We start from the raw sequence: 11,148 nt of genomic DNA on the forward strand, positions 1-11,148 counted from the left end.
ATCTGTTCTGCAAAGCAGGCCTCAGTAAGCTGTTTTCCAACATACATTCTGTGACTAGAGTGCAGTCTTGTCACAAGGAGCAGTTGTTCCCATACTGATTGCATCTTGAAGGCTGTCTACTCCATATCAAAAGTAACCTGTTGTTCAGTCTTGCAGAATGCCACAAGCCCCACATCCCCCAGTGTGGGGCAGCAAACACTTGAAAGCTTTACCTCGTGGTGCCCTGTCTTGACTGCTCCACTGCCGCTCACAGTGTGTATGTCAATGGTCTTCTCTCTGCATTTATTCTACTCTTGGTAAAATTCCTCTACCACCCACACTAGCCTCTCCTGAACATTTTGCATGACATTTGGTGGCACAGATGGGGACTGTCTCCTTGCCTCTCTCAGGCCCTCTTTACTCCGGTGATGTTGCATGCTTGGCAGATTAGCTTACAGGCAGCTGACAGTCCCTGGCTGTACTGAAATCCTCAGTGAGACCTGAAGACTTTCTGGCTGTGATCCAGAGCACCACAGCCCAATGGGGTATCAGCTAAGGAGCGCCTTCAGGCCCTGGCAGAAATCCTTACTTCCCATTTGCAACTCACAGACCCTGGTTATGGGTACACTCCAGTGAGACCTACAGGCAACTTAAAAGGAGGATGAGCCTAATTCTCGTCATAGTGTGGTTGGTGGCGGGAGCTCATGCAGGGTGAATCTGTGCATATTGTGAGGACTTCTCTTCACTCTTTCACCATCTTTGCTGATCCTTGGCTGCTGCTGGCCTCTGGCTTTGCTCTGTCTCACCTAACTTCCTGATGTGGAAGACCCACAAGTGACCAAGTTTCATATCTCCCTAGTACAGTGCATCTCCCCTTCACCTTGTAGCCATTCAGTGCCCAGAACTTCTAGGAAGAACTAATGTCAGCACTTCTCAAAGTCTTTGATGAAATGGAAAGGGGAGGAACACTGCCAATCATATTCTTTGGACCTAGCATTACCAAAACTGAGCAAGGGATGAACAAGAAAATACTACACACCAATTTCCTTCATGAACATAGATGTGAAAATGCTCAACATGATACTTGCAAAGAGAACATAATAAATCATTAAAAAGCTCATGCATCACAATCACACTGGTCTCATCCCAAGGATGCAAGGATGGTTCAACACACCTACGTGAGTAAATGTAGCATACAACATATATGAAACAGTTATAAAAACCACATGATCATCTCAAATTAAACACCCCAGAATTAACCTAAACAAGGGAGCAAAAGACTTCCATAATGAAAATTATATTGCTCTGAAAACAAATTGAAGAGGACATCAGAAAATAAAACAAAAAAATTCCCTGATCTAGGATAGGCAGAGGTAACATCATCAAAATGGCCATATTACCAAAATGGTATATAGATTCAATAAAATCCTCATCAAGATAACATCAGCTTCTTTTCACAGAACTAGAAAAGTAATTCTAAAATGTGTATGGAAATCAAAGAGACCTAGAATTACTAAAGCAATCCTGGGGAACAAGAGCAAGGCAGGAAGCGTTACAATTCCACACTTTAAGATATGTTACAAAGTCACAGTTGTTAAGCAGCATGGTGCTGACATACAAAGACAGACATATTCATGAACAGAATAGAATACAAGATTCAGAAACAACATTAAGTGCTTTCAACAAAAGATCTAATTACATACACTGGAGAAAAGATAACCTCTTTAATGTGGGTGCTGGGCAAACTAATTATACCCATGCAAAGAACAACTCATAATCCATATCTTTCACCTTGTACTAAAATCAAATTAGAATGGATCAAAGACTTATATACAAAATCAGAAACCCTGAATCTACTAAAATGAATAGGATTGTTTTACTTATTTCTTTCTCAGTGGGATTATTCTTTGTCTATAGAAATGCCATTGATTTTTGTGTGCTTATTTTATATTCTGCCACTTTGTTGATTTTATTTATTAATTTCTTTTTGCTTTTTTATTTTAAAGAGTAAAAAGTAATTTTTTAAAAAAAAACCATTAGAAATGATACAGAATTTCAGAAAACAAGATGATACAAATTTAACAATGGTTGTTATATTGCATACTGTTGTCTTCAAAGTAGTTCTTCAGATTGCCAGATATAAGCATACATAATTGGTCACTAATATTATGCATTAACTGTTTGTTTCAATAAACCAATAGAAACTAGCAGTATAATTATCTTAGCTATCTTGTGAATATCTTTCTTTCTTTCTTTCTTTCTTTCTTTCTTTCTTTCTTTCTTTCTTTCTTTCTTTCTTTCTTTCTTTCTTTCTTTCTTCTCCTTTCCCTTATCCCAGATGTGCTTTACCTTTGAGCAGTTTCTTTCCCTTTCCTTTCACATTATCTATTGTACCTTTCAGATTTTGTTTACTCTTCCAGCTTCTTACACTAGGGAGACAATATAATATTTACATATGCAGGTCTAATTTATTTCACTTATGATTATGGTCTTCAGTTGTATCCATTTACCTATAAAAGCCTGGAGTTTATCTTTCTTTATAGCTGAGTAATACTCCATTGTATAAAAAAAACCCACATCTTTTTAAGCCATGCTTAAGTAGATGGGCATTTAGAGATTGTTTCCAAGATTTAGCTGTTACAAATTGCGCTGCTATGAACATGGGTGCACATATATCACTGTGCTATGATGTTTTCAGTTCTTCTGAAAAAATACCCAGGAGGGGAATAGCTGGGTTGAGTGGACCTCTAATCCTAGTTTTCTGAGGAATCTCCTCACTGATTTCCACAGTGGTTGTACCACACTCCCACCAGCAGTGGAAAATTGTTCCTTTCTCTCCACAGCCCTCTACCATTTGTTATTGGTTGATTTCTTGATGACAGCTATTCTTTCTGGGGTGAGATGGAAGCCCAGCATTATTTTAATTTCCTTTTCTTGAGTAACTAATGATGCTGAACATTTTTTCATATATTTACTTGCCATTTGTATTTCCTCATCTGAGAAGTGTATGTTTATCTCAGATGCCCATTTTTGGAGTGGGTCTTTGAATTTTGGGGCCCTGATTTCTTAAAATTCTTTATAAGGTCTATATAGAAGTCTTTTGTCTGAGGGACTATTGGCTAAAATGTTTCCCCATTTGTAGGTTTTCTTTTTATCCTATTGGTGATTCTTTTGACGTGCAAATCTTTTCAGTAAGATGAGCTCCCAGTTGTTGATTCTTTGCAATATTTCCTGTGCAGTTTGGTTTTTCCTCAACTCTCAGCCTACCCCTACGTTTCAAGAATTCTACCCATTTTCTCTTCCAGTAGATTTAGTGTTTCTGTTTTAATATTTAGATCTCTGATCCATTTTGATTTTAGTTTACTGCAGAGTGATAGATATGGGTCTAGTTTGAGTCTTCAGCATGTGCACAGCCAATTTTTCCAGCACCATTTATTAAAGAGGCTATCTTTCTTCCAGTGAACATGTTGGGGGGTCAAAGATAAAGTGGCTGACTGTGTTTGTGGTTGTGTCTGCATCTTCAAGTCTGTTCCATTGATCTCAGGTCCTTTTTTTTTTGCTGGTACCATGCTGATTTTATCACAGTAGCTTTGTAGTATAATTTCAAATCAGGGATTGTGATCCCTCCTGCCTTTTCTTTGTTGTCCAGGATTGCTTTTGCTTTTCTAGGCCTCTTCTACTTCCAGATGAATTTGAGGAATATTTTCTCTAGATCTGTGAGGCATACTAATGGTATTTTGATTGGGATTGCATTGAATCTATATAACACTTTTTGGAGTATGGCCATTTTCACAATGTTGATTCTTCCAAATCTTTCTATTTTTGGAAATCCTCTTCAGTCTCTTTTTTCAGAGTACTACAACTTTTTTTTTTGGACTGGGGATTGAACTCAGGACCTTGAGTTTGCCAGGCAGGTGCTGTGCCACTGAGCTATATCCCCAGCCTCAGAGTACTGTAATTTTCACTGTGTAGATCTTTTACTTCTTTTGTTAGATTGTTTACTAAGTATTTCATTTTTTGGATGCTATTGTGAAAGGTGTGGTTTCCCTAATTTCTCTCTCAGTGTATTCGCTGTCTGTGTACAGGAATGGTATTGATTTTTGAGTGTTGACTTTGTATCCAACTATGCTACTGAATTTGTTTATTAGTTTGAGGAGTGTTTTGGTGGAGTTTTTGGAATTTTCCATGTAGAGTATATGTCATCTGTGAATAATGATAATTTCACTTCTTCATTTTCTATCCTTATTCCTTTTATTTCTCTCTCTTGTCTAATTGGTCTGGCTAATGTTTGCAGAACTATGTTGTATAAGAAAGGTGACAGTGAACATCTTTGTCTTGTTCCTGATTTTAAAGGGAAAGGTTTCAGTTTTTGTCCATTTAGTATGACGTTGCCTGTTGGTTTGTCATGGATGGTTTTTATTTATTCTGATTTCTGTGGATTTTTATCATGAATGAGTGTTTGAAAAAGCTTTTTTTGCATCTATTGAGGTGATCATGTGATTCTTGTCTTTGGTTCTCTTGATATGGTGTATTACATTCATTGATTTGCGCATATTAAACCTGAATTCCTAGGATGAATCACACTTGGTCATGGTGTATAATCTTCTTGATGATATGCTGCATTCTATTTGGTAGTATATTATTGAGAATTTTTGCACCTATGTTCATTAAGGAGAATGACCTGTAGTTCTCTTTTTTGGTTGGGTTTTTCTCTAGTTTTGGTATCAGGGTATTTCTTCCTTCCTGGAATGATTTGGAGAGATTTGCTTCCCTTTCAATTTCATTAAAGAGTTTAAAGAGTATTAAGTCTTGTCTAAATTTCTTGTAGAATTTAGCTATGAATCCACAAGAACCTCAGCCCTGCTTGGTAAATTTTTTATTATGTTTTCAATTTCATTTACTATTATTTGGTTATTCAAGTTTTTTATCTTATTGATTCAACTTTGGTAATACATATGTATCTAGGAATCTGTTCATTTCTTCTGGTTTTCCATTCTATAAGAGTAAGATTTTTGGAGTAATTATTGATGATCTTCTGAATGTCTATAGGATCTATAGTGATTTCACCCTTTTCATTCCCTATTGCATGGATTTGAGTTTTTTTTTTTTTTTTCCTTTTTTTTCTGTGATAAGTTTGGCTAGGGTTTATCTATTCTACTTATTCTTTCAAAGAACCCACTCTTTGACTCATTAATTCTTTGTATTGTTTTCTTAGTCTCAATTACATTGATTTCTGCTCTGATCTCTATAATTTCCTGCCTTCCTTGGACTTTGGGCTTGACTTGCTCTTCTTTTTCTACAAGCTTGAGATGCAGAATAAGATTGTTTATTTTTGCTCATTCTGTTTTCATGATGTGATAATTCACTGCTATGAATTTTCCTCTGAAGACTGCTTTTATTTCACCCTACAAGTTCTGGTAAGTTGTATCTGCATTTTCATTTAATTGTAAGTATTGTTTAATTTCTTTAACTCATTGGTTGCTCAGGAGAGTTTTATTTAATTTCCATGTGTTTGTGGCATTTTTTATTTCTTTTGTCAATAATTTTCAATTTCATTGCACTAAGGTCTGATAATATGCATGGGATAATTTCAGTTCCTTTGCATTTACTTAAGCCTGTTCTATTTGCTAGCATATGGTCTACTTTAGAGAACATCCTATGTGCAGCAGAGAAGAATGTGTATTGTGATGTTGTTTGGTAGAACACTCTGTAAAGGTCTCCTAAGTCCATTTGTTCACAAATTTGGTTGAGTTCTGTTATTTCTTTGCTATTTTTTTGTCTGGTTGATCTATCTCTTTGTGTCAATGTGGTATTAAAGTCACCTGCTACTATTGTGTTATTGCTTATTTGAATTTTTGTGTCTATTAAAATTTGTCTTACATTGTTGCTTGCTCCTGCATTTGATGCATATATATTGCATATATATTTATGAATGTTACCCCTTCCTCATGCAGTTTTCCCCTAACAAGTATGAAGTGACCTTCTTTATATCTTTTGATCATTCTTGGTTTGAATTCACTTTGTCTGCAACAAGAATAGCTACCTTTCTTTTTTTTGTTTCTTTTTTGTTTTTTTTTCTGGCACCAGGAATCGAACTCACCACCTCACGCTTACCAGGCAGGTGCTGTGCTGCTGAGCTAAATCCCCAGCCCTTACCCTTGCTTTTTTCTGGGTTCCTATCACATGGAGTATTGTTTTCCAACCTTTGACTTTGAGTCTATGAATTTCCTTTTGCATTAAACATGTTTCTTGTATACAGTATTTTGTTGGATTTTGTTTCTTGATCCACTCTGCCAGTCTGCTTCTTTTGATTGGTGAACTGAGACCATTTACATTAATGGTTATTATTGATATGCATTGGCTTATATTTGTCATGCTGTTTTCCTGCTCTTGGTTCCCTTCTTTCTGCTTCTGTTTCATTGCTTGCCCTGCTTGTTGATTCATTTTGATTGTTCTTGGAATTTTGGTCTTTTTTATCCATTTCTAGAGTATCTTTCAGTACTCTTTGTGGGGTTGGCTTGGTGGTCATGAAATTTTTCAGTTGTTTTTTGTTGTGGAAGTATCTTATTTCTCTAATAATTTTGAAAGTTAGTTTTACAACAATCTGGGTTGGAAATTGTTTTCTGTCAGCACCTGAGATTCTTCACTCAAAGTTCCTTTTGACTTGATGGTTTGTGTTAAGAAATCTGATGTGATTCTGGTGGGTTTTCCTTCATAGGTGATCTGTTTCTTTTCTCTAACAGTTTTTAATATTCTTTTATTGTGCTGACTTTCTGGGATCTTGATTATTATGTATCTGAGTGTAGATATATTTTGGTTATGGCTAATTGGAGTTTCATATGCCTCACTTAATATTATATCAGATTCTTTTCCCATGCTGGGGAAATTTTCTGCTATTACTTCTGCAAATAGTCTTCCTGTGTCATTCATGCTGCTTCTTGCTTTTTTCCTGGACACCTGTCAGTCTTATATTGTTTTCCTTTACATCATCTTTCAGGTATTGAACTGTTATTTCTTGGGCCCTTGTCACTTTTAAGAGATCTTTCATTTTGTGATTGCTAACTACAATGCTGTCTTCAAGGTCTGAAAATCTATCTTCAGTTTTGTTCAAGTGGTTTTGCCAGCTTTCAGCAGAATTTTTTATTTCCTGGATACCTCTTTGAATCTGTTTCATTCATTCTAATTCTTTCTGATATTGTTCATTCAAGGTCATTAATCTATGTCTTCTTTTGCTATACTGAGCAATTCTTTCATTATGGTTGTCATTTCTTTACTTACCTGAGAGATTATTTCTGATCTGATTTCTTCTATGGCCTGATATAGTTGTTTCTGTACTTCAATTGCTGTAATTTCAGAAATTTCAAGTGTGTGTCTTTCATGTTCTTCTATTTCTATGTCTCCTGGGCTTGTTCTGGGAGTAGTAAAGGTCTGAGATTGCATTTTGCTCCTTTATTTTGTCATTTTCAAAGCTCTTGAGTTTCCCTGGGACTCAGCATTGCTCCGCTGATGGTGGGGGCAGTGAGGAGTGCACTCTCTTCCCTCCTGGGCAGCTCACTGAAGCCCCTAAGGTTCCCTGGGACTCAGCTTCATTCCCCTGATGGTGTGGGTGGGGCAGAGTGCAAAGTCTTTCCTAGGCAGCACACTGAAACTCCTGAGTCTCTTATTTATTAGGTTTAAGAGTCTTGTGGCGAAGTTTTTTCAATCCACTATGTAAAACTTCATGGTGAATCCAGTGGGTACTGGGTTTCTTTTAGTTGGTATGTTTTTTCTTTTTGGTACTACTTTTTCCTGCTATTGAATTATCCAAGATTTTTATGTATCCTTCATTCAGTTTTGTTGATTTGCATGTGTCTAGGGATATATCCATTTCTTCTAATTCTCCAATTTATTGGAATGCAGGTTTGTAAAATCACTATTTATTATCCTAAGGATTTTGGCATTGTCCACTGTGACTTTGCCTTTTTTATTTCTAATTGAATTCATGTAGGTCTTTTCATTTTTCCTTCTTTTAGTAAGTTTGATTAATTAAACAAACTTTATCTATTTTAGTAAGAACTCACTATTTGATTTACTAATTGTTTGTACTTTTAAATTGCAATTTCATCAATTTCTACTCTGACCTTTACAACTTCTGTCCTTGTATGTGTTGGAATTTAAGTTAAATTTAGCAGAACCCAATTACACAAAAAATAATACTAGGAATCAACAGATGACATTATATTAGATGAAAAGCTACTGCACAGCAAAAGAAACAACTGACTGAAGAGCCAATGTAAAGAATGGGGAAATTTTATGAGCAGCTATGCCTCAGAAGAGGACTATTATCTAGAATATATAAGGAATTCAGAAAAATTAGCCCACCCAAAAAAAAGTCCCAATGAAAAATAAATAATTGAAATGACAATTCCCTGAAGAAACACAAATAGAAATAAATATATGAAAAAATGTTCAGAAATGCAAACTAAAACAACACTGAGATTCTAACTTATGGCAATAAGAATGATCTTGATAGGAATAAAAAAAACAACAAATGTTAGCTGGGCATGTTAGCACATGCCTGTAACTCTAGCACTTGGGAGGCTGAGGCAGGAGGATTGCTCTGAGTTTCAGGACAGCCCTGTCTACATAGTGAGTTCAAGGCCAGCCTGCAATAGCAAGACTCTGTCTCAAAACAAAAACAAATGCTGGCAAAGTTGTGGGTGAAAGAAACTCATATATTGTTGGTGGATTATAAACTAGTTCATCCACTGTGGAAATAAGTGTATAGATTCCTCAAAACACTAAAAATAGAAATTCCATTTGACACAGTTATACCTCTTCTGTGTATTTTTCCAGAAGTGTGAAAGTCATTTTACTATAGGAACATATGCATGCCCATGTTTTTAACAGCAGAATTCATAATAGCTAAATCATGGAAGTGGTGATGCACTCCAACAGAGGAATTATTCATATATATATATATTGGAGTACTACCTAGCCACAAAGAAGAGTAAATCTGAATAATATGTAGGGAAATGGGTTGATCTTGAGACTGTAATACTAAATGAAGTATGTTAGCCACAAATGATTCATACTACATGGTCTTGCCAATATGAGACACACAAAATGCAAACAGTTTAAAGAGTGAAATAAAGAACCGTGTTTAGAAACAGGGAAATAGACTCAGCAAAGATGAGAAGGGGATTTGTTGCCTTCTCCAATTCAAAAAAATTTCATTATAACAGACATCTTTGGTTTATGATTATGTGTTCCTAATCATATTATAATAATCAAATGTATCTAAATACATTGAGACATTCCAAAAAGTGCCACTCAAATAATTAAAAGGATTAAATATCAATCACTGGAAATACATGTATAGACAAAAAGCCCATTTGTCCTGATATAATGTTTTTAGTCATAATTATTAACATGCTATCTAACATAAATAACTACATTGTCTTATCAATTTCCAGACTCATCAAAGTTCTAACCATGGCTGTTCTAAGTCTTTTGTCATTTATAGCTCTGATTCTTTTCTGAAACATTTACTCCAGAAACTATTTTTCATTTCAGCCCTTCTAAAACTTCTTAATGGCAGGCTTTTTCTCCAAATTCATCTTTTGGCCCCCAAATCTACTATCTGGCAAAATGTGTCATCTTTCTAAACCAAATTGTCAAGCCATTTCTAGATAGCATGATGATGCTCCTGCCTCAGCTTGTCCAATGTGGGATTTAAGGCATGCTCCAACACACTCAGCTCTTTCTTTACTTCTTATGAAATATCTTGTAAGTAGACAGAAATCCTTTTAGGTTTCAAATCTAAGAGCACTTTTCCAATAAAAATGGTTAGTAATTGTTTGTTCCTTCTTGCACATACAGTGGACATTCCCATGCTCATTCTAGCAGGCACCTGTTATGCCATGACCCATGGCTCCCCAAGGAGCACTACAAGATGTGTGGTAGCCTTGACAGAATACAAAAAGTATCTGCTCAACTCAGGTGAGTCATCCTTGTTGTATTTGAATTGTGGACTCTCAAAGAGGAACGGTTTAACGCTGGGGTAAAACCAGGTAAACATTCAGTTTGGCTGAAACATTTTTTTGGAGCACACACTTATATTATTAAAGAATACTCTTCCTTTTAAACTAGAATATGATGAAGAACTTCATATATTAAAATAATTTTCTAGCATTTCTCTTCACTTGTCCTACTTTTAGAACACATACTTTTACTTTTAAACAGTTCTATATATTTGTCCCTGAAGAACATGCTGGGTAATATAATCCTCATCTGTTGGCAGAAACTCCATATTCTATTTCTCTAGATGTTCAACACTTAGATCTTGTGTGTATCAATTTCTTTATAAATGGTGTTTTAATGGATGACTGTTGAATAATGAGGGCCTTATTTTAACCGACTCTATTATCAAAACTCCCATGTATTCCAGGTTCTTCTGTAATTAAATTGAAATTCAAACCATTCCCACATAAATACCTTCAACTGGACTATTCAGTCTGCTTGAGGTACCATATTATGGTATCAAAACATTAACATCTTTCATTTAGTGACTAATGAAATTTTATTACTGTTGTTAGAAATCTGATTGGTGTTTCAAAACCTGACATATTTTATTTTAAGAAATAAAACTTCTAAATTGATATGTTTACATAAAAATTATCCAAAAATTAAAGTGAGAATCAATTTTTTATGATGTCCATTGTAATTAACTAGAATGTCTAGCTATGTAATACTTATGGGCAAAATAACTCAGATTAGTTCTCATAAAGGGCTACTTAACACTGCTTACATTCAAACAGGCAGATTAATATATATGCTATACAACAAAGTTATGGGTGCTTAGATATATTTGTTTACTGAACTCTATAGTTAAAATTATAACCAAATTTTTAAAAAGTCAAATCACAGTATTACAATAACCATCATGAGGAAGATCAATTAATACTGTAAAATCAGTATTATTTCTATTCAAAATAGAAAATAAAAGTGAGGGGACTTATGCTTCTAGATATATAGAATGTTGTGATATTGATGTGAAAGTTGATCAATAAAAAAGAGTTGAGCCCAGGAAGTGACACACATGTATAGCTATCTGATTTTATAAAAACTAGAAAATTACAATTTTGTTTTCAAAACGATATACTTTTTAAAAGTGGTCCTGGGTTAATT

This window comes from Chinchilla lanigera, unplaced genomic scaffold (genome assembly GCF_000276665.1).
Source record: "Chinchilla lanigera isolate Chin_1 unplaced genomic scaffold, ChiLan1.0 scaffold00046, whole genome shotgun sequence".
Classification (NCBI taxonomy): Eukaryota; Metazoa; Chordata; class Mammalia; order Rodentia; family Chinchillidae; genus Chinchilla; species Chinchilla lanigera.